Raw genomic sequence first — 24,290 nt, forward strand, 5'->3', positions numbered from 1 at the left:
CAGGGCCTAACGATTTTCCACCTTCCCTGACTACTTTATGTCATTACTTTTGTATAATTTCCTACTACATTATGCTTTACTGTCCCCACAGAAATCTGCTGGAAATCCTGTTTCCTGGACAGTAGGAAAAAAACATGTTTGACAAGGAGTCTTTTTTTTTTTTTAAAGGCTATAAAACATGTGGCACGCTTTTGGTTGGACCTCATTTCCCTCACTTTAAGAACAAGTGAGATCTCATGGGCGGGGCGGACGACACTGATAGATAAGGATAATGACCTCTGAGGAAATGTGTTCTCTGGGAGCCCACATCCTCCTCTAGAGCCCAGGCTGAAACAACACAAGGATGGGCCACAGAGAGGAGTTTGATCCTTTCCACTCTGCTCTGGTCCCAGTGAAAACTACCCTCCTTGCTGCAATTTGCCTCAGGAGGGAAGCTAACATTGTTCTCTTCTTTTAGGTTTCAGGCTGCCAGGAAGCATGGGGCAAACACTCTTGTCTAACTCCCAGCACCAAGGATCAAGTCTTTTCTTCTCTGTATCTGAAGAATAAGGAATCAAAGTCATGCTGTGCCTGCAAGATTGCTCAGCAATGGATATAAACCCCTGCTGAGTGAGCAGCAAGATTTCCTCAAGAGAACATTTTTAAAATTAGCATTTGGATGCTCCTATACCCTGCCACAAATGAAATATTGATGTCATTTATAAAGAATGCCACAAGTCTCACTGCAGAACTATTTGCACAGAAACCATTGCAGTTTATAAGGGGAAATCTCTACTTTTATCATTACAACCAGTTTAGGAACACCACAAACCAGAATAAATTGTTCCAATCTGACTGTGTTTGTGTCCTGGCCCTCCCCGTCTGATGGAGAACTTGAACTCGCAACCCTATTTCTGCCAAAGGCTTTAGTGTGTGGATAAGGCAAGCTACAATTTACAAGGGTAAGCAGGTTTATGACAGACTAAATGCAGGGCTAGGTGCGAGCTCAGACGTTGAGCCAACAAGCGCCACTCTGCAGTTTACTTTTGAAGGAAGGAAGGGTGCCCAGGGTGGGCAGCTGAAGTCCTGAGACTGGGCAAAAAAAGGCATCCATTTGAGTGGGTTGGCTATACTAAATTTGATTGCTCTGTGCTGGCATCTCCATGGAGATGGAGGCAGGGTTACTTGTGAGTGACAGGAGGTGGCACAAAAGGCAAACAAAAGGCGTATTTGGAAGGAGAGTGCTGGGACCCTCTTCTGCTAGCTCACTTGAGCCTTCCCTGGGGTCTAACTCTCCACCCTTACCCCCTGCCAGAAGACTGGTTCCCTCCTGAGGGATCAGACACCCCTTGAGACCTGGAATCATCAACCTGCAGCCCACTGGGTCCCTCCAATACAAATTCTTAGAGTTCCTCCTATTCTTTTTCTGTGACACCTCAAAGGAGTTTGAGACTCAAGGGAAAGCCAGCTACATTTAAACATGTTGCAATGCCATTAGTTTCAATGGGACAGATTTAAGCACACACTTAACATTCCAATATAAATTAATGAGCTGGGTTCGGGTTCAATAACACCTCTATTAATGAATCCATTGCCCATTATCCCAATATAGTCTTTCCGCAAATATGTAATACTTTGATGCCCTCTAATGGGCTACTATTAAAAAGCATCCTGGGGAAAAAAATCATCTGACTTTTTTTAAACAAAACAAAACAAAAACTCTGTGGTGTCCAGGCAACTTTCTTTAACAGTGCGCACACACGGAAAAGTTGTTTCACAAGCTCAGCTCTGTCCTCTCCCATGTCGGCAGAAACATGCCTTTGTGTATGTGTAAAAAACAAACTTTCTACTTGTGTGTGGGTATGTGTGTAAGCTATGCAGAGTTCTGATTCATGCAGGCAAAGAGGATGCCACTCCAGCCTGCAAGTCTCAGCTCTCAAGCATAAATAATTCTCTTCAAATGTGCATTGCCGTCAAATGGCGGCAGGCAATACTGGTTGTATTAAGATTGTTTTCAAGTGTACATATCTCTGGACCAAGCCGTTATTCTGTTTACCATAGCTTCTGTCAGGGCCGTCTTTATACAGGGGTGCAAGGGGTGCGTGGCGCCGAATTCGGGGGGCGCCAAATGTATTCTGGGGAGCGCCAAAAGTATACCTACTGTATGCCAGTCCCTCTTGATCGGCGGCAGCGAAAAGCAATGGAATGAAAGTTCCTGCCCCCCTCCTCTGTAGCGTCAAATATTGCTGATGAGTCAGGAAACAAAAGCAGTTATTTCTGCTGTGTCGTTGTTACTGGTGAGCAATTTCCCTCCCCCTGAAAAAGCTCAACAACTTTGAGTTTGCACTCCCCCCCAAAAAAATTGGGGGCAGCTAAACTAAATTTGGGGACGCTGGGTGGATCTTTGCACCCCAGCAGCGTATATGCTAAAGATGGCCCTGGCTTCTGTAGTCCAACTCTTTAAATGTGAATAATCATTGGCCAAGATTTTGACATGTTTTCTAATATTGCTACTGTCTCTGAAATCAAATAAGAAGAACACTGTCCAACTTGCAGTGACCAATATTACAGAAATATACTTTCTCTAACAGCATGCCTGATTCACCAGTCAGGCAGTCAGAAACCAAGTTGCATAAATCAGCAGGCTTTTTCATATAGAGTTCATCCCCAAACTGGTAATCGTTCTTTATTATCTCCATTTCATTCTTCTCTGATTCAGCTGCAGATAACTCTTAATAATAAGACTGAGATTGTATCAAGTTATGTTTGGTCAGAGGTGTTCAGAAGACATTATGTTTTCTAGACAAAGATACCCACTCGTAATGAAGGGCTTAAGAAAGGCAAAGTGTCATTGGGAATACAGAGGCCTCCTTTCATTGATTATGGGTCAAAGTGGCTGGTGGTGATTGATGAAACAAAGGGGATTGATAAAGCAGTAATGGTAGAAAGTGACATGCGTTGTGGAATGGGACTGTTTTGAACAGAGTTGCATGGAATAAAAGAGAGTTGTTTATCAAGTTGCTCCCAGGGATGTCTGGCAGCAGCTACTCTTACATGTGGTGTACTACTGGGGCTTTTCAACTTTTGAACAATGGATGAAAGGGAGATGCCTTCATCTTTTCAGGTATTGAGATCAGATGTTTTCTTCCTGAAAAGTACTTGCGATTAAAGCTGCAAACCCTTAATCCAAAGGGGAGTCTAACAGTTTAAGCTTAGAACCAAACCTCGGGGGGGGGGGGTTCTTTAAAAGTTGCCCACAAGGCAGCATATCATCAGTTACTCTGAGGGTCTCCACAAGTTATCAGTGGCTGCCATTTGCAATTCTCTTGCTATTACACACACACACACACACACACACACACACACACATTCTGAACAGTGAAAATGAACACATTTTATCTCACACAGCTTACAATGCTATCTCTGAGGAACTGCACAAAAGTTGCACTGTGCCTGGAGTGCCTTCCCTCCTACCATGGGATCTTTATCTTGGACCTAGTGAGTGCTTATCACTTCTAACACTCTTTCACTCACAGCCCTTTGCTGTAACAAGGGTTTACTTTGTGGATGAAACTGAAATTTTCACACAAGTTTGGGCTCAACATTGACTGCTAGTGTCGAACCACTTACTCTACAACAGGCGTAGGCAAACTCTGCCCTCCAGATGTTTTGGGACTACAACTCCCATCATCCCTAGCTAATAGGTCAGGGATGATGGGAGTTGTAGTCCCAAAACATCTGGAGGGCAGAGTTTGCCTATGCCTGCTCTACAATAGCTCCATCAGTTTCAATGTTGTTTCTAGAGGTGGGTTGACCAGTTAATTTTGGTTTCTCTCCGTTTCTCCCTTTTTCCAATTTGACGTTCAGTTGTCCACATTTCCCAATCAGTTGTGTCCTCATAAAAATTAATCTGCAAATTCATACAAATTTCTCCTAACATCTTCATTTTGATATGCAATTATACCTTACATGATGCATGTTTGTATGTTATTTTCATTAATATATGCATTTTTGTGCACATTACTTTGCTGGAGAACTGCATGGCATAATTCAGAGAAGTGCACATTTTGAAGAATGCCTAAGTTTCATTTTGCATATGGTTTCAGGAAGGACAAATGAAGTTGCTTCACCTTTAAATATGAGCTGAATTGAATTTCTTCTCCATCCCTAGCACACTTTAGTTCCAAGTTAGCTAGCATAAGACCAATTAATTTGGATACTAATTTACACATCTATTGTTTCATTTACTAGGCTTGCACAATGTTAGGATGGAGCAGGAAGTACTCATAGGGTCATGGAGGATGGCAAGGGGATGGAGGTCAGTGCACAGGAACCAGAGCAGTAGGACCCATCACCAGAGGGGCCTCTGTCTCTACCAACATGGTGGGCTCTGAGACATAGGGAGCAGCAAGAGTTCTAGGAGGCTGAGGCAGACAAAGGCCCACAGCCCATCTCCCTAGCTGGCCAGGTGGGGCTCGCTAGCTCTGGGAGGAGGGGTGTGATTCCTCAGCTGGATTAGGCTTGAAACAGGGGAGGGTCACATGCCTCATCAAGCCCAGGTGCTGCCATCAGCAGGCAAAGTACAAAAGGGAAGCAGAGCTCAACTGCCCATGTTGATGGACCTTGGCTTGATGAGAATGTGCTAGAACCTCTACGGGACTGTGCTTTTGGTTTGATTCTGGACTGTGTTCTGACTGATGGACTTCAGACTTGATTACTTGAATTGACCCTGGACTTTGTCTCCTGGCCTTTGAACTTTGCTTGTGTGGCTTGACACCCAGACGTTGGACTAGACATACTGACTTGCTGCTAGGTAAGTCAGGGGTTCTGAACAATTGTTCAACCAGGCTTTTTCAGGGGTGCATTTTCAGGGGCGCATTATCATTTAAATAACGTTGTACACCTACATGTGTCTGCCTGTGACAGTTAGCTCAGACTTCAGGCTTTTGGACCTATTGCCAGAGAAACATGGCCAAGTCCAGCCTTGCACCATAGCTGTGTTTTACCTATACACCTAGGCAAACAGATGGATTTTGCATCCCTAGAACTACCAAAGAATGCAGAGTTCCACTCCCTTGGACACACTAAAATTGTTTGGCTTTGCCTGAGGTAAAAAAACAGCAACGTCAGAGAGAGAGTGACTAATTTTATTTTTGGTGTTGTTAAAGTGAGTGGTTGTATCAGAAGCTCTTTAAATTACCTGTTTGCCCATCCTTGTAACAAAGATGTCACATTTGTATGGAAGAAAGAGTTCATGGAGAAGGGATATTGGCAATGCATGGCTCTCAGCAAGGACTTCCCAGACACTTTATTTGGGAAGCATTTCTCCCAACTGGGGCTGAATTGTAGCACACATAGAGCAAAAAAGAAGTTTTCTAAATGAGCCTGAACAGTGAACTACCTCAGGCCATCTGTGGCTCTAATTTCTGCCCAGCACCCATGCAGACATGGTCTGATAGCCCACCTGAATGTTTCTGATATTTCTACTGGGCCAGTTCTGCTTTTCCTTTTCCTTTTCCTTTTGCTTCAGCTGGGCATGATCCCCCTCCCCTATTTTTTGTGGTTTTAAATGTTTGCTACCTTCAAAAGTATTGCTGCTTGAAACATTATCCTTCAATACAAAACCAAATGGAACACTGATTTAAATTATTATGCATTTTGTATTTCCGCTGCTGATATATTCTTAAATTTATAATCTCTGCAATATGTCTCCTCTTTAAGAAATTGCTCTATTGACATGTGTGTAAAGAATCAATGTTTCTTATAAAATTTTGCAGTGAGGTTAACTATTGATCTAGGATTAATCCTTAATTACTTTCAAAGACAGCAACAGTAGGAGGTGGAATGACCTATTGAAGCGTGTTTCACTTAGAATTGCCTACTGACTTTTTTTTAATAGAGCAAGTAAAAAACCAGCTAAGTCAGCATATTTATATATATGCTAGCCTGCAGAGTGCTGGATGATAACACTGGGCTGATTAGATGTCTTGATTTTAAGCAACTAATTAGATTAATTGCACAATGAAATATAAAAGAAACACACACACATATCACAGCGTTGTACAAGTTTTTACTAAAAAAGGTAGCATGAAATAAGGTGCTGCTCTAAGTAATACAATGTTTTATTTTAGGGGGTCAACATAGATTCAGCAGCATTTAGTTCAACCCCCTGCAATGCTGAAGTACATTTTTAAAAAAGGAAAACCAGAACCTAAGGTGGCAAAAACCACACAGAAACCCACGTTCAAATAAGACCATGAAATATTGTATCCCTGATTGAGGAGGAGAATGGACTACTAAGGGGGAGAAGGGGAAATGGAATAGAGTATCCTGGAAATATGGCTCGTTGACTGGAATAAAGGTAAAAGGTAAAGGACCCTTGGATGGTTAAGTCCAGTCAAAGGTGACTATGGGGTTGCGGCGCTCATCTTGCTTTCAGGCTGAGGGAGCTGGTGTTTGTCCACAGACAGCTTTCTGGGTTGTGTGGCCAGCATGACTAAACTGCTTCTGGCACAACAGAACACAGTGACAGAAACCAGAGCGCACAGAAACACCATTCACCTTCCTGCCACAGCAGTACTTATTTATCTACATGCACTGGCGTGCTTTCGAACCGCTAGGTTGGCAGGAGCTGGGACACAGCAACGGGAGCTCACTCGGTTGCAGGGATTCGAACCACCAACCTTCCAATTGGCAAGCCCAAGAGGTTCAGTGGTTTAGACCACAGCACCATATTGAACAGAACATCACACTGCTACATGCAAAGGGGATGACAATGGGTATCTTCTCCGAAAAGTTGACTATTATATCAAATCCTCTAATTGCATGAGGTTTTTAGCCTCTACTCAATCCAACATGCATTGCATTGCATTGTTGTGGAGTTTTGGACTACAACTACTTTCTCAGTCAAATTAGATCAGACATTGATTGAAAATTATGTTTAATAGTGAACACATTTTTTTAAAAAAGCACAGATTAATATCAAATTAAATATACATCAATTGTCACTGTTGCTAAGAATTTATGCTGGTATATCAATATTGGCTCAAGGCTCCAGTGTAGAAATCCTGTGATGCTGCTGTGTTGCCCTAATTCATTGTGACTTATGGCAGACTCCACCCTAAACAGCTATGCAACTGACCCAGAAAAGTGTTTCAGAAAACACCATTTAATTCTGATTTATTAGTTAATCTACCACGCAAGTTAATCAGTTTCATGTTTTACGCTTCAGTGATGCTGTAATTGTGCAAGTCTAGCCTTGTTCCAAACAAGACCAGCAACTTCTGTAGCATTACCTGACATGATAACGAAACAGAACATTTTTAGTATCCATGGTAAGGCAGTAATTATATAGATTTCAAAAATTACCACTCGCCCTCCTTTACAAGGATCCTCATAGATCAGGATAGTGGTGGAGAATAAGAATGTATTACTCATTTTTGTTTATATTTCCAAAGTGAGTATTCCCCCTGCCGCTTTTTACTGCTCTGTCCCAAGAGAGAGCTTGTGTGTAACTTGAAATCTCGGAATGTCAGCCATGGCCTCTTGATAGCCTCATTAATCAAGTGCATGCCACACTTCATCTTGCAGATGTTACAGAGCTGGACTAACACCCTGAATGCCGACTCAGTGACATAGTTTTAATACCTATTCCCTCGCTCCCTGTGGTAATCCAGTTTGGAGAAGGGCTCTATGTGACTTCCAAGAAGAAATAATCTACCTTCCTGGGTTATTTTTAGAACCACAGTCTGATTTGGGGAAGTCCCACCAGCCCACAATGCCCCATCTCCTCTTAACCTCTCAGAGGATTCTTTTTGGAAGTTGCATGTGACTGCAGGGGTGAGGATGAGCATGAGAAACATGTCTTCCAGGAAAGTCCACAAACTAACTGAAATTTGGGTCCAATTGTTGATTAATGGCATCAATACCAACCAGTATTATTAACTATGCATTGAATCTCCTTTTAGGTGCATCTGTTCAGTGTTAAACAATGAAAGTTCCAGTCCTTGTTCCTCTGATGAGTCTCTACAGTGCTTCATTGTCTGAAGAAGGTATGTGGATATCCTCTACTGGAGATACATAATCATTGCAAACCAGCTTTTGTCTGCACCAAGTATTTTTTTAACCTGTCCTTTGATGACTTCTTGCTGTGGATCCAGTTTGCATCTGAGCTCCCAAAATTAAAAACAGCTGGCGTTCTTCTTGAGCAGCAACTCGCTTCTGAGACATGTCTTGATGCATAGTGGGGGAATTGAAAGAAAACTAGAGCTTCCATTTAGTTATACAGTGCTCAAAGCACATCTCATTCATTAGGCCTGAATACAGTGTCATGAGTCAGAATTTTATTTCACTGGGTTTAGAACAGAAGACTAAGGTTCTTGGTCCTCATTGACCCATATAAAAAAAAACCAAGAGCTGGAATTCAAAGTAGGGCTTGCCTGATGGAATGATGACCCCCTCCCTCCTCCTCACATATGTTGTGTTCTGGAGATTTCTCCTGATGCCCGGAGCAAATTGAGGAGAGTGGGGAAAGCCCCATTGCAGTAGTGGGTGTCCTGGTGCTGGTTTATGCTAATGCAACTATTTAGTTGAATCTGGTCCAAGGTTTGAAGGCTGCATGGTATGGCTTCAATTAAGTTTTGTAGATTCCTTCTTAAAAAGTCCAGAGTGTCCTGGTCTGGAGTTCTGTGTACTCAGAAGTGCTCAATGTGCATGTAAACCTGCCAGTTAGCTCAGCACTGTCAGTTCCAACACAGCTTGCTGTATTCACACTCTACATTATTAGGTGCACAGATATAACATCCTAAGTGTGCACCTAAAGAAACATTGTGTGGAGAGGCATTTAGGGTGGACTACATATCCTGTCTCTATTGTGTATCTTCAAAGTCCAGCTGCTGCTTTTTCTTTGCAAAAAGGGTGGTAGGTAGGAACAGTTCCCAGCAGAGAGCAGCAGATGGGAGGGGCGGGGTATCAACTTGAATAAAATATTGGGGGGCATGCCCATCAACTTTGGGGGCCTTGGCCCCCTCAAATATTTTATGGGGAGAGTAGAGCCCATAGGAATTAACTCCTATGGGGAAGGGAATCCTTCCACCTTCCCACACCCACCACTCCCTCCTAATTTCCCCATACTAGTAATTTTTCTCTCTCCCCATCACCTGAATCTGTTAACTGGGGTTTGGGAAAATCTTCTGGGAGTGACAGCAAGAGACAGAAGGGAATGGCTGAGGGATAAGGAACCTGTTGCCCTTCAGATCTTGTTGTATTCCAAATCTCATTGGCCCCAGCTAGCAAGGACAATAGTCAGGAGTGATAGGGGCTATATTCTAACGATATCTGAATGGCCAGGGGTTCCCCACCCCTGGATTAAGCACTCTCCTTTCCCCCCCCACTGCTTCTCCACTGAAAGCTATTCCCTCTACTCCCCTGCTTTGCAAGGGAGAAAGTCTGGGCTTTGAAGAGATGCAGTGGAGGAAGTACATGCTGTTCTGCATTAAACCCACCCAGAAAAGTGAGCAAGAATTTGGTGCTGTGTTTTGGTTTATCCACTCCCTTCCTTCAGGACTCAGCACAACTTGTGCACAAGCTGGGGACCTTACAAGTGCTATATTAGAGGATCTGAAGTTGAGGTGTTATCAACTCTTAAAATTATACAAGTTTCAGGGCCTTTTTGTAAAACTGGGATTTCACTGTGGGGCCAATTAAGTCAAATGAATGGTAATCTTGACTTGGTGCTCAAAGCATGACTTTCCTGGCTCAAAGCATTGTTTAAATTACCAGTCTTTCCTTGCACTTATGGCTTGAAGTGGCTTTATTTGAGCAAAAGGGAAAGCAGACTAGAACTGGGAGAGGGGGGAATGATAAATGGTGCCCATGTTGTGCACACGTGTGTTCCCTTTACTGCAGTCCAATAAATGTCCTGATAACTTACAACAGAGCCACAGGGTCACACATCTGTTAATTAAAGTTTTCCATCTGCACCATCTGATGATCATTGAGCCTGATCCGTCTCACTCATGCAAAACACCCATCATTTATCAGTAGACTTTTAGTGTGCATGAATACAAAATTCACAATTAATCCATCTATGAGAAGCTTGTCCACTGTCTGTCTGGGGCTATTAGTTTGCAACTTCATTAATGGAGTCTTCTGTGGATCAACCCATTCACTGCATGGCTGCATTCTACCACAAGTATGAGAATTTTTGGCCTCATCTCCATATATGACAGGAGATAGGTAGGTCTGGACTGCAGCTACAAAATGGGGGGGGGGGGAGTCTCTCTCCCCATCTCCTTTCCCCCTCAAACCCTGGTTTCTGTTTTCCGTTGGCTAGGATTCCAAATACTTTTGCTGGTTAAAGGGATTTGTATTTCTGCCTGGCCTTTTGCCATCATCCCATAGACCATATATATTTGGTCCTACACTTGTTTTTAGTGGCATGGCAGAACAGTAAGGTCTGTATAAATCAGGTGTGAGGTTTCAAAGGAACATGGTGAGAGTTTATCCCTTGCTCCATTGTACTGTTATTGGATAGAGGGGTTGGAGAGAATGGTGTCTGAGGAAAAATGTAGACTGCATAGTTCTAGTTACAGGTAGGTAGCCGTGTTGGTCTGCCGTAGTCGAAACAAAATAAAAAATAAAAAAAATACTTCCAGTAGCACCTTAGAGACCAACTAAGTTTGTAATAGGTATGAGCTTTTGTGTGCTACTGGAATGAATTTTTTATTTTTTATTTTGTTTCAACTGCATAAAAAGGTAAAGGGGACCCCTGACCATTAGGTTCAGTCATGACCGATGCTGGGGTTGCGGCGCTCATCTCGCTTTACTGGCCAAGGGAGCCGGCGTAGAGCTTCCGGGTCATGTGGCCAGCATGACTAAGCCACTTCTGGCGAACCAGAGCAGCGCACAGAAATACCGTTTACCTTCCCACCGGAGTGGTACCTATTTATCTACTTGCACTTTGACGTGCTTTTGAACTGCTAGGTTGGCAGGAGCAGGGACTGAGCAATGGGAGCTCACCCCGTCGCGGGGATTCAAACCGCCGACCTTCTGATCGGCAAGTCCTAGGCTCTGTGGTTTAACCCACAGTGCCACCTGCATTAACTGCATACACACTTTCCATTTAAAGCACATCCCACAAAACCCACTCAAGAGAATCATAGTAATTTACCTCCACAGAGCTACATTTCCCTGGAGCCTTAAACTACAGTTCCTAGGATTCTTTGGGGAAAGTAATGGGCTTTAAATGGATGGCGTGTATGCTTTAAAAGTGTGGGTATGTTTTGAAGATCTACATATGTGTGGGAATGTATATTAATGCCTGCATCTATTACTGGACCACTGTAATTGCTTTTTGTGTTTCTGATACGGTCCATAGTGAACAACTGCAGATAGCATGTACATAATACATTATCCAGCCAATGAATGTCAAACTGGTTGAGTGTTAAAACCTTTACTGATATTCACTGGACTTGGCAAATATAACCCTGGCCAGATACTACACAGTTCAGAGACATACATGTCATGAAAAATTACAGGGTTGCTGCAGAAATTAGCATTCCTGTGCCAAAACCCCGCCCCCCCCATAAAAAGCAGTAATACTTTACTGCCATTAACTTGTGTCCTCACTTCACTGTGTGTTTCTTCATACTTGCTCTACATAATAGGCTGCTGATGAAGGGAGAAAGGATTCATATAAGGTTATGGACACAGAATCGGGGTTAGTACATTTATAGAGAGGATTTGGAGAACCCAACAGGGGGTGCTGGTTTGGGAGGCAACTCTGTGCTTTCCATAACATGTCGCTTTGCAGTATGAAACATGAATAAAAAGTAATAAAGACCATGTGTGTGTATGTGTGATCCTGAGAGAAAGTCTGCCTTTCAGAGGCAAACCAGTGGTCCAAAGTGGTTAATGTGTACCCTACCTGGAAAGAAATGTTCCCACTTACACAGCCAAGTTACCAAAACATTATACAAATATAACTTGAATGTATTGATAAAGCATTTCTGATAAAGTATATTGATATAACTTGAATGGATTATTGATCATGTTCACATGTCACACTGAAGATGGGTACAAGCAGTCTCTACAAATACACTGTACAAATGGGTTTTTTGTGAGTGTACGCTAGTTGATTTTTTTCTTCAGCTCAGCTATTGCATACACAGGTTACACTGATACATGGACGGTACACTATTTGTGAACACCCCTTACTTTTAACAAAAGCAAACTTGAGTCTCATTTACCAAACTAACGGTGATTTTGAGAATTTGTACTGTAGTTCCTTTCATCCAGATGGAATTTATTCAGGTGGTATTCCTTCAGAATGTTCCATCATAATTACCTTTAAGATGTCAGCACATGAACGTGCACACGCACACACACAACCTATGGCACTGGTGGCAAGTTAATGACTCTGAAGGCGATGCCAAAATAAGCAGAACATAAGAAAACCAGAACATAAGAAAACCCTGGATGCTCTGTATGCCTTGCTTGATAGCAGTCCCATAAGCAGTCCCAATGTTCACCAACATTGGCCAGATTTTCAGTGGTTCGTGGCACAAATAGGCTTTTAGTCTGACTGCTGGAGATAATGTGCAGTTATTGATTGTCATGAGATTAGTGCCAGTTCCAGGGAAGGAAGAGGCTGGTGTTTACTGAAATGGATGCTCTTCTCTTGGAGAAAGGTCCATTGATGAATCTGACATTTTGGTAAGTATGGTTTTTGAGTTCAAGTAATAGTTAATATAATCATCTCTTGGGGGTGGGGAAAAAGCCATCTGGGAAGGCTAGCACACCTTGATAGAGTTTATTGATTTTCTTTTAATCAATTTTCTTAATAGGTTTACAGCTGCAGCTCTTGCTATCTTTGGGAATCCACCCCACATATTATTTATGCTTTGTAAAACGTGGCATAGACAAGCCCATTCCTATTGCATTATTAATTTCCCTAAGTGTTTTATGCTGTGATCTTTCTGAGGAGGGTGTTTCCTGTTCGCTAGCTATCCTTTATGCTACAATCTGTAGCTAAAAGAGAACAGTCTCAGCCCTCGTTATCTTACTGAATTGGAGCCCCCTCTTGTGGTGATAATACAGCTCTAAAAACCTTGATGAGAAATATTTAGGTCTGGCCTGCATAGAGTAAGCATGTGGACTGATTAGGGCCCCCTACTGACTGTGGGACAAGAAGCTACGGAACAACTGATTGGTTCAAAATTGGAAAAGGAGTACAACAAGGCTGTATATTGTCTCCCTGTGTATTTAACTTATATACAGAATTCATCATGCAAAAGGCTGGGCTGGATGAATCCCAAGCCGGAATTAAGATTGCTGGAAGAAATGTCAACAACCTCAGATATGCAGATGACACAACCTTGATGGCAGAAAGTAAGGAGGAATTAAAGAACCTTTTAATGAGGGTAAAAGAGCAGAGCGCAAAATATGGTCTGAAGCTCAACATCAAAAAAACTAAGATCATGGCCACTGGTCCCATCACCTCCTGGCAAACAGAAGGGGAAGAAATGGAGGCAGTGAGAGATTTTACTTTCTTGGGCTCCTTGATCACTGCAGATGGTGACAGCAGTCATGAAATTAAAAGACGCCTGCTTCTTGGGAGAAAAGCAATAGCAAACCTAGAAAGCATCTTAAAAAGCAGAGACATCACCTTGCTGCATAGCTGTCAACTTTCAGATTTGAAAATAAGGGATCAGCAGCCTCAAAAATAAGGGATCAGCAGCCTCACCTGTCCCAGGGACAGTCTATGGGATATCTAACAATCCGGGATAGCAGCAGGAAGCAGCGGGAAGCGGCGCTGGAATAAGGGAATTTCCTGCAAAAAAAGGGAAGGTTGACAGCTATGCCTTGCTGACAAAGGTCCGTATAGTTAAAGCTATGGTTTTCCCAGTAGTGATATATGAAAGTGAGAGCTGGACCATAAAGAAGGCTGATCACTGAAGAATTGATGCCTTTGAATTATGGTGCTGGAGGAGACTCTTGAGAGTGCCATGGACTGCAAAAAGATCAAACCTATACATTCTTAAGGAAATCAGCCCTGAGTGCTCACTAGAAGGACAGATCCTGAAGCTGAGGCTCCAATTCTTTGGCCACCTCATGAGAAGAGAAGACTCCCTGGAAAAGACCCTGATGTAAGGAAAGATGGAGGGCACAAGGAGAAGGGGACGACAGAGGACAAGATGGTTGGACAGTGTTCTCAAAGCTATGAGTTTGACCAAGCTGCAGGAGGCAGTGGAAGACGTGCCTGGCATGCTCTGGTCCATGGGTCACGAAGAGTCGGACATGACTAAATGACTAAAAAACAATAACAACTGACTGTTTTGTGCTTATTTGGGGACTTTCCAAACATGTATTGTTTGCAGCCTATTCTTGGCTTTTTCTGGGAATATCTGGAGCCCACACTGGACCATCAACAGCAGGGGGTGGGTTGGAGAAAGCCTGCTTTGTATTCAGTGCTGCTTTCCCTCTCCTTGGATTCAAAGGCATGTAGTGAGATACTTGCTTATTATTTATTCTCTCTGTTCCCCTCATGCACCCCATATCACCACCAGATATGCTCTGCAGGGTTGGGGAAATACTATAACAGATTTAAGGGATGCACAGGGGGAGGAGAGGGGGAGAATGTTTCATTGCACAAGGAGAATATTTGCCTGAACACTTCATTGAATTCCACCCTTAGAATTAAGGACAGTAAACCATAATTGCTGAAAATAAGCCAAATGCATCTCCTTTCTGGGAAACTGCCCAAAGCAGTATCCAGGAACATCAAGATTACCAAGCAGCTTGAAAGGCCACTGATCATCTTGTCACCAGGTGGTTGGTGTCAGGTTTCCACCGGCTTATAACCACTTCTTGGATTGACTTGCATCTAGATTCATACCTGGCTCCTCTGTCTGCATGTAGGCTGTGCAGCACCTTCACTGCATCTTGACTAATGCCATTCAAAACAACCATAGTTGCTTCTATCACAAGCTTGTGGAACCTGTGGTCCTTCAGACGCTGCTGAACTATGACATTGACTGTACTTGCTGTGGCTGCTGGAAGAAGTTGGACTTCAACAGCATCTGGAGGACTGCAGATTCCCAACTTCTGTTGCAGCACCTGTTTTATAACTTGTCCTCCTGTCTGCCATGGGAAACAAAGCATGCATCACTTGTTCTTCCACTTTGCCTCATTTCAGCATAACAGGATGTGAACCAGCCAACCTGCAGCTTCAGAGTTATTTTGCTAAATTCATTTGTGGATATATTGTGGGAGAGAGGGACATTAGTACCTATTAAAGCAGTTTCTGAATTATAGGAGGAGGACAGTTTCTGAATTAAAGCAGTTTCTGAATTATAGGAGGAGGACAATGAGCTTATTGAGACGGCCATAATTGTACCATGCGTGTTTAGTTTAAACTGGCTATTGTTGTTGATACAGAAAAATTCAATAAAACATTTTGGGAGGAATTCAATATCACTTTTCTGATTGTTCTGTCAGAGCAAGCATATCAGCTTGACAGAGGGAATGATCCCCCTATCCTCCCCCTGTGTGCTGTTTTGGGGGTTCTCCCCACCCCCCCCTGCCAATTTTGGGGATGCAGGGACAGAACGTGGGGAAGAGAGGGGAAAGCACCATTTTGCAGGCAGAAGTCCTTGCGCAGTTCACAAAACCATCTTGCCCATTTATTCTATTTTTTAAAGAGCAATTAAGTAGCAAGTATACAGTGGTACCTCAGGTTAAGTACTTAATTTGTTCCCAAGGTCCGTTCTTAACCTGAAACTGTTCTTAACCTGAAGCACCACTTTAGCTAATGGGGCCTTCTGCTGCCACTGCGCTGCCACCGCGCGATTTCTGTTCTCATCCTGAAGCAAAGTTCTTAACCCGAGGTAATATTTCTGGGTTAGCGGAGTCTGTAACCTGAAGCGTATGTAACCCGAGGTACCACTGTTCTAAGAATCAAAACTTCCTTTTACCGGGCCATATAGGGCTACTTGGATCTGCTGGATTTAAGTTATGTGAAAATACTTTTAATGAATGCATTTTAGTTTTGGCTTCAGAATGGAAGACTTAAGGAGAACAAAGGTCTTGTCCACACTTCCACTTATCCTGTGCCCAGAAAACACATGTCTGAACGGTTTTCTGCTTTATGCTTTCTAGGTCAGACTGGTTTAAGAGGGTACCTGGGATCTAGAGGAACTCCAGGTTTCTGCACAACAGGTTGTTCACTCGGTTCTTTCCTAGTGCTGACTAAAAATCTGTTATAGCTTTGGAAGAGCTAGTCTCATAGGGAGAGGCTGGAGGAGATTGTCACAGAAGAAGAATGTGCCCTGTTTCCTTTTAACGTGAAAATCCTTGTAATACAGTTGCATGCCACTCTTTAATTTGGAAGTAATTTAGCTTCCTGCAACTGCTTGTGGAAATCTGTACATGATTAAAAGGCTTGTAATCCTCTCACTCACTGTCTCACTCGTGACAAGGGATTTCACATAATGACAACGTGTTCACTAAGGCTTCTCATGCAGTTACTTATAGCGAACACGTTCAATTAAAGTGCAAGAGTAAGAAGAATTATACTTTAGTTTCAAACAACTTTTTTTAACCATCCAAGGTCTTATAAGAGAGCTTGAGGGGTGGAAAAACTACAGCTTGGTATAATTTTTGACAGCTCTACTGTTTCAAAATACTAACTTCTATTTGACACCATGTAAGCATTTCACTTAACCTTTTCCTGTCCGAAGAACAGCTGCATTTATTTTTCTTGTTCCCTTGTGTCGTGTCTTTCCCCCTCTGTTGTTTCTCCCTCTGCAGAATGCTAAATTTTTGAGTTCCTCATGGCAGGAACCTGCTTTTCCTGTATTACTCTGTAAAGCACTATATACATAAACAGTGAATAAAACAAACAAAGCAGATCAGGATAGGTGCAGGGAACCTTGATCCCTTTGTCATCTGAAAGTCACTCTTATGCCACCGCACCCCACTAAGTCCAGAAGCACTACAGTTAAACAGGCCATTTTGATCTTGAGTGGCAAATTAGCCCCCATTTGTGAGTAATCTACTTATTACCTCTTTGTGATTACAGTGGTACCTCAGGTTATATACGCTTCAGGTTACAGACTCCACTAACCCAGAAATAGTGCTTCAGGTTAAGAACTTTGCTTCAGGATGAGAACAGAAATCGGGCTCCGGCAGCGTGGCAGCAGCAGGAGGCCCTATTAGCTAAAGTGGTGCTTCAGGTTAAGAACAGTTTCAGGTTAAGTACGGACCTCCGGAACGAATTAAGTACTTAACCTGAGGTACCACTGTATATGGTTTCACTGATTTCCCCCCTAGACAATGCTTGACAACACTAAGTTCGATAACCTTAGCAAGACCTCAGTTCCTTGACGCATTTGCTGAGGCAGCTCATATTTACGTTTATGCTGGGTCAGCCTGACTTCACAGGTAATGCGTAAGCCTCCTTGGTGTGTTCATTGTATGACAGAGGCATCATGTGATTAAAGCAGAGCAAGCAGGCACTACTGGCCCCACCCCCTTGCACACAGCTGGCCCTGCCATGGATGTCTGCAGTGAAGAAGAAGCCTATCCATGAACAGAGGTTTGTGCATGGGCTTTCATTCAGTTTGGGCACTGCACAATCATGCTTAGGCTTTTCCACAGCAGACATCCATGCAAACACATGTGGACATTCAGGGCCAGCTGTGTGCCTTGGTAGAAGATCCCAGCAGCATGGCCATATTCCCTGGCCATCATTGTGAGATGCCCCCTCCACGTGATTCAAAAGGGAAGGAGCTAGAAGTCAGCTCACAAGGTGAAAGCAGTTAAATAAGGTAAATGTTTTGTGAAGAGCACTTTTCTTCAGGGTACCGTAACAACGTCAAGGAATTCTTAGCTAATTCCATCCTAGCATTTTCAAATGGGAAGAAAAGATACTGAGATACAGCTCTCCATATGAACTTATCCACTGTGGGGCAGCACAAGATTATAAATGCTGCAGCAGTAGCAGTATTTTCCCTGAGTTTTTCTAAGTATTCCTTCTCCTTCATAACACAGAGACACACCAAAATAGAACCCCTTCATTTGTGTATCTGTGAAAAGCTTATGCAATTAACAGCCCTTGATACTGTGGTAAGCTAGTGTAACACGTGCAAACATTTATCAAGCTATTTCTGAAACTATGCAAGTTTGTCTATTCAATAGGTATGCAAAGTTTTAATTCTCCATTCCTCTTTCCTTTTTCCAAATGGGCACTTGACTGCAGTTCCCACATTATTCATTGCTGCTGTTGAATTTTGTATTATGGGAAGATGCAAAATAATCAATTAGTGTAATTAGTGAACCAATATCAGATGGGCCAAACATGTTTTTGTTATTACTTATCAAAACACAGAAATCTGATGTCGGCTAGTGCTAGCTGCAGTTCTCTCAATCTACAATAAGCACGCACATTCAAACTGAGCTTTAATCATTACCCGCCCCCGCCTTTCCCCCAATGGCATGTTACTGATTAGGAATCTGATATTTGAGACAATGATTTAGAGGGCAGTGCTCAGCATTGCACCTCAACTTAGACAACCTCTGAAATTCAGCAGCCCCTTCTCCTTGCTATCTTGTTCAAACACCCTAACTCTGAACAGCTTTGTTTACCTGTACAGTGGTACCTCGGGTTACAGACGCTTCAGGATACAGACTCCGCTAACCCAGAAATAGTACCTCGGATTAAGAACTTTGCTTCAGGATGAGAACAGAAATTGCGCGGCCGTGGGAGGCCCCATTTACTAAAGTGGTACCTCGGGTTAAGAACAGTTTCAGGTTAAGAATAGACCTCCAGAACCGATTGAGTTAATTAAGTTCTTAACCCGAGGTACCACTGTAGTGGTATCAGCAGGTAGCCAAGTTTGACTGGTTGTCTGATAACCTAGAAAGAACCACCTTTAAATTTAAAAAAAAAAGTGCAGAAGTATCAGTGGTTTAGCTCTGCTAATATCGGTGAGCTGTACTGAAAAGGGGAAGCGTTTGGGGGCACTTTTTGGCTTCCCCATAATCTCTTCCTTCCCCTTTTTCCACTTATGGAATTATCTCCTCCTAAATTTCTCCATGGATGTTTGTTTAGAATTACTAGAAAGCAGCAAGTTGCTGCCGCTAGAAAGGCAACTCTTTTTCTTCCTTTGAAAGCACGCACATTTTAGTCACTCAAAGGAACAAGCATGTCTTTCAGTGAAGTAGGTCTTGTTTTACCTACAGAAGGCTTGGCAGGAGGAAATCCAAAGTCTTTCTGGACATTTGCTGGCAGCACAGAAGTGAGGACAGAGGGGTTTTTTATTATTACTCTTTCCTCCTTGTTGGGAGTAATGAGAAGGAAATAGGAGGGAGAAATTCATGTCTAGAGCTGGCACAACCTCTCCCACAATTGGGGGCATATTGGGTGATTGTAAAGGTACTGGATCCAAGCATTTTCCTGGTTCTCCTCTAACCCCCCTGCAACCACTCTGACCTCACCTTCCTTTGACCCTGTTGATGTCGGAGCTCTGACTTTGGTAGCGCCAGGGCAGGGTTGCTCAGTTAGGGGTGTGTATGTGTGTGTCCCAATATCGGATCACCTTCTTGCAAATTGGAGCTCTCATGTAAACCTTAGAAAAGATGATATGATGTATTTTACAGCCCTTGGGAGACCCTCTCTTGCATGTTTTCTTTAATTCAGTCTTACGTTTTAGATTATTTTTAATGTGTTATTTGTTTTTTAAATGTTATGCCTGGAGTTCTCCAGTGCTCTAGCAGTAGTTAAAAAAAATAAACAAAACAAATCTGAAATGTATATTTTAAAATTCCAATCTCCTTGAGTTATTTATTTCAAAGTTGCCTATCTGCAGGCATGCACCAGTGTTCTAGCACAGACCCCAATTCTCTGTAAGAAATGTTTATACTTCGTTTGAACGTTTCAGAATTTAAACACCTTGCATGAGTGCTGCCATACTCCAGCATTAAACAAAAAGGACTCAAAGGAGTGACCATGTTTTTCTACTGGAATTCCCCCCCCCCACACACAATTTTCCATTATTAGCATTCTAAAATTCTTAATTCTTGCTAGAGGACAGCTGGGGCAGAGCCCAGTGTGAAGCTATCCACTTTTCCCTACAATGATAATTGTTAAAAAAAATATGTATCATGATGTATCTTGTTCAAAGAGCCAATGCACAGTTGGGACCATCAGTTGTTTTGTTTTTTTTAAGTGTCCATTGATAGATTTTAAGACTGATGAACACCCCACAGGTGTTCAGAAATATGATTAAGGTTCCTCTGCCCAGTCTTCAAATGAGGGGCTTTTTTGTGACACGTGGAATGGTAGTAGGCCACTTTGGGCAGGTGTATAATACTTTCCAGTTCCTTAGAACATCTTGGGCTGATCTTGGAGAATTGTTGCTAGAGCTGGCTTTGTTACATATAAAGAGCAGCATGTGTTGGTGGAGTGACTGGCCAAGAAACAAACAAACAAGCTCAAGGGAGTTAATGTGAGCAAAAAATACTAGGGATGGGAAGAATTCCCCTTCTTTTTCACAGCTATTTCTCACCTCCCAACACACTGGCCTTGCACTCTGAGATGTGGTTTCACTTGGCAGAATTCCTATTGGAATTCTCACCCACACTTGGATTAATTGTGAATCAATTAGCATTTAAAAGCTTCTTTTGTTGTTGCCTTAAATGAAAAGTTGAATTCCTAGCAGGAGAAGGATTAACCTTTTCCTTCCCATATCCAGGCATGATGGGGGACAGCAATTATCCTTAGTCTGTACTGTCTCTGTCAAACTTAAGGTTGTGCTAGGCTTACTAAGGCTCAGCTCCTGAACCTGCATTTAGTACCAGAACTTAGCCATGAGATGTAATAAAGAAGGCTGTTTTGGAACATGCTGAAAGTGCCTTTGTTTTCATTAGGGAGAAGTGTAAACAATCTAGAACTTCAGTAGCAACTGTGCTCCCACCATTAACCTATGCCCCCTACACACAACCACACCAGGTATGTACACCTTGACATCATGGACCAGGCCTCTTCCATTTCCTGGGATGCAAAAATCTCCCTAGCCCAACACCTTCATGCCTTTTGCTCCTGCTTGGTTCAGGATTGTACCAGTCCAGCTGTTTTGTTCTGAATTGTTTAGAGCTAAAGAAGAGAAACTGAGGTCCAGTGGTGGTGGGATGGCAACAAAGGCGGAAAACAGTTTCTGTTTCCTCTTCCTGGCGTGGACAAGGAAGCAGGTCTTTCTACAGAAGCTTACATTTTCCCCTGCCACGGCCGCTCTTGGCAGCGGCAGGGTAGGGTGCAGAAGTGCAGATCTTTGCCTCCTAGGGCAAAATGTGTAGATTGGCCCAGGGGGCGTGGCCCAGGCCCTCTCTCCCGGCTATAAAGGGACTCCTGCTGCAGGAAAGCCTCGGACCATCGGCTGGGTGAGGACTGCAGGGCCTGCTCCCTTCCAGGGCCTTTTCCAACTGGCCCAGGGGGCGTGGCCCAGGCCCTCTCTCCCGGCTATAAAGGGACTCCTGCTGCAGGAAAGCCTTGGATCATCGGCTGGGTGAGGACTGCAGGGCCTGCTCCCTTCCAGGGCCTTTTCCAACTGGCCCAGGGGGCGTGGCCCAGGCCCTCTCTCCCGGCTATGAAGGGACTCCTGCTGCAGGAAAGCCTCGGATCATCGGCTGGGTGAGGACTGCAGGGCCTGCTCCCTTCCAGGGCCTTTTCCAACTGGCCCAGGGGGCGTGGCCCAGGCCCTCTCTCCCGGCTATAAAGGGACTCCTGCTGCAGGAAAGCCTTGGACCATCGGCTGGGTGAGGACTGCAGGGCCTGCTCCCTTCCAGGGCCTTTTCCAACTGGCCCAGGGGGCGTGGCCCAGGCCCTCTCTCCCGGCTATAAAGGGACTCCTGCTGCAGGAAAGCCTCGGACCATCGGCTGGGTGAGGACTGCAGGGCCTGCTCCCTTCCAGGGCCTTTTCCAACTGGCCCAGGGGGCGTGGCCCAGGCCCTCTCTCCCGGCTATAAAGGGACTCCTGCTGCAGGAAAGCCTCGGACCATCGGCTGGGTGAGGACTGCAGGGCCTGCTCCCTTCCAGGGCCTTTTCCAACTGGCCCAGGCCCTTATCTGGAACAAACTCTTGGGGAAGTGTGGGAAGTGTTCTGCCATTGCTTCCCTGTTCCAGGTGGTCAATGTGCTTCAAAATGTCCTCAAGCAGTCGGTGGCAATTTAAATTTTTATTCCTTTTTTTCTTTTTTCCTTTGTTGGGGGTGGGTGGGTGGGATGGATAGTTGGTTGGGGATTAATTTCAGTACAATTGTTCTGTTCCTTTTGTTGTTGTTTTATTGGTTCTGTATAGTTTGTGTTTTGTTTTTAAGGGGTGGGATCAGGGCTGCCTGGGAGTGGCTCCCCAGCTAACACAATGGCTGGGACAAGTTTCACAGGGGGGAAAGCATTGGGACATCCGATCTCGGTGATCATGGGCAGGAGGCGGAGTTACGCTAAGACCAGACCATGTCATTACCGAGGAGGCAGGTTTAGTCGTTGTTTGAAGACTATCCCTGCCTCCGGGTCTGGCCTTGACCGGATGGATACTGGAATCAACAGGGGAAACCCACATGACCTGAAAGTGTTGCTGTGCAATGCCAGGTCAATGATGAATAAAACCACTGCCATCCACGACTTGATTGTGGATGGAGGATTTGACCTGGCATGTGTGACAGAGACCTGGTTGGAGGAAGCAGATGGGCCTGTCCTTGCCGCTGCTTGCCCACCAGGTTTCTCTTACGCACAGCAACCCAGGTCATGTGGGCGGGGAGGGGGGGTTGCAGTGATTTTTAGGAAGTCACTAGCTTGCACCAGGCGTCCCACTGGGAAGATCCAGCTCTCTGAGTGCATGTTCTGGAAGTTGGGCAATAGGGGCAGTACAGGATTCCTTTTGGTGTACCGACCTCCCCGCTGCACCAAGGATTCCCTGTCCGAGCTGCTTCAGGTCGTGGCGGATTTTCTCCTGGAGACACCTAGTTTGGTTGTCCTAGGGGATTTTAACATCCATGCCGACACGACCTTACAAGGGGCTGCTCGGGACTTCGTGGAAAGCATGGCCTCCATGGGGCTGTCCCTGAATAAGTTTGGCCCAACTCATAGTCATGGACATGCCTTAGACCTGGTGTTCACCTCTAGTGACGTGGGTGATCTGACACTAAGTAAAAGTGAAACAAAAGAAGTGCCATGGTCAGATCACTTCCTGGTGCAACTGGACTTCTCCGCGACCCTTCCCCTCTGCAGGGAGGTGGGACCAATTCGGATGGTCCGCCCCCGCCACTTAATGGATCCAAATGGTTTCCAGAGAGTGGTAGGGGATGCTTTAGCCCATGTTGATGGCCTTTCAGCTGATTCCCTGGTGGCCCGCTGGAATGCGGAGTTAACCAGGGCTATCGACTGTCTGGCTCCGAAGCGCCCTCTCCGATTGCATGGAGCCCGAACAGCCCCGTGGTTTTCTTCGGAGCTGAGGGCGATGAAACAATCGTTGAGACGGTTAGAGCGTCGGTGGCAGAAGACTCACTCCGAATCTGACCGGACACAGGTTAGAGCTCAACGTCGAGCCTACCAAGTGGCGATAGCGACGGCGAAGAAGACTTTCTTCACCGCCTCTATTGCATCTGCAGAAAATAGTAGCAGGAGACTCTTTCAGGTGGTTCGCAATTTAACGGAACCACCTTTACCACCGGGGCCTTGTAAAGACCCCAAGATCTCCTGCAACGATTTTGCAAAGTTTTTTGCAGATAAAATCACTCATATTCGGAAGGAGCTAGACACCACCGTGGGAGCAGGGCCGGGGCGGGAGAGTGCTAGAGCTCTGTCTGGTCAAGTTGCATGGAATCAATTTCAATCCGTTACCCCCGAGGATGTGGACAGGCTGCTTGGACGCGTGAAACCAACCACCTGTCTCCTTGATCCTTGCCCATCCTGGCTAATAAAAGCAAGCCGGGAAGGGCTGGGCGATGGGCTCTGCGGGGTGGTGAATGCTTCTCTCTGTGAGGGAACATTCCCAGATCCGCTGAAAGAGGCGGTCATTAAACCGCTTCTTAAAAAACCATCTTTAGACCCGGCCAGTATGGCCAACTATCGCCCAGTCTCAAATCTTCCATTCTTGGGCAAGGTGATTGAGCGCGTGGTTGCTGAACAACTCCAGGCACGCCTGGAGGATGCGGACCATTTGGATCCCTTCCAATCGGGATTCAGGCCTCACCATGGGACTGAAACTGCCTTGGTCGCGCTGGTTGATGATCTCCGGCGAGCTAGGGACAAAGGTG

The 24,290-nt window shown here is 44.5% G+C and overlaps 1 protein-coding gene across 1 annotated transcript in view; it reads left to right on the top strand.

Annotated features, from left to right (window-relative positions):
- Nucleotides 1–532: 532 nt before the first annotated feature.
- COL21A1 (collagen type XXI alpha 1 chain) overlaps nt 533–24,290 on the top strand; it is a 127,936-nt gene continuing 104,178 nt past the window's right edge. The window contains exons 1-2 of the mRNA XM_083431899.1: nt 533–941; nt 7,947–8,030. The gene's annotated coding sequence lies outside the window, so the exon portion shown is untranslated. The remainder of the gene's footprint in view (nt 942–7,946; nt 8,031–24,290) is intronic.

Source organism: Podarcis tiliguerta (assembly GCF_965153285.1).
Source record: "Podarcis tiliguerta genome assembly, chromosome: 3".
NCBI lineage: Eukaryota > Metazoa > Chordata > Lepidosauria > Squamata > Lacertidae > Podarcis > Podarcis tiliguerta.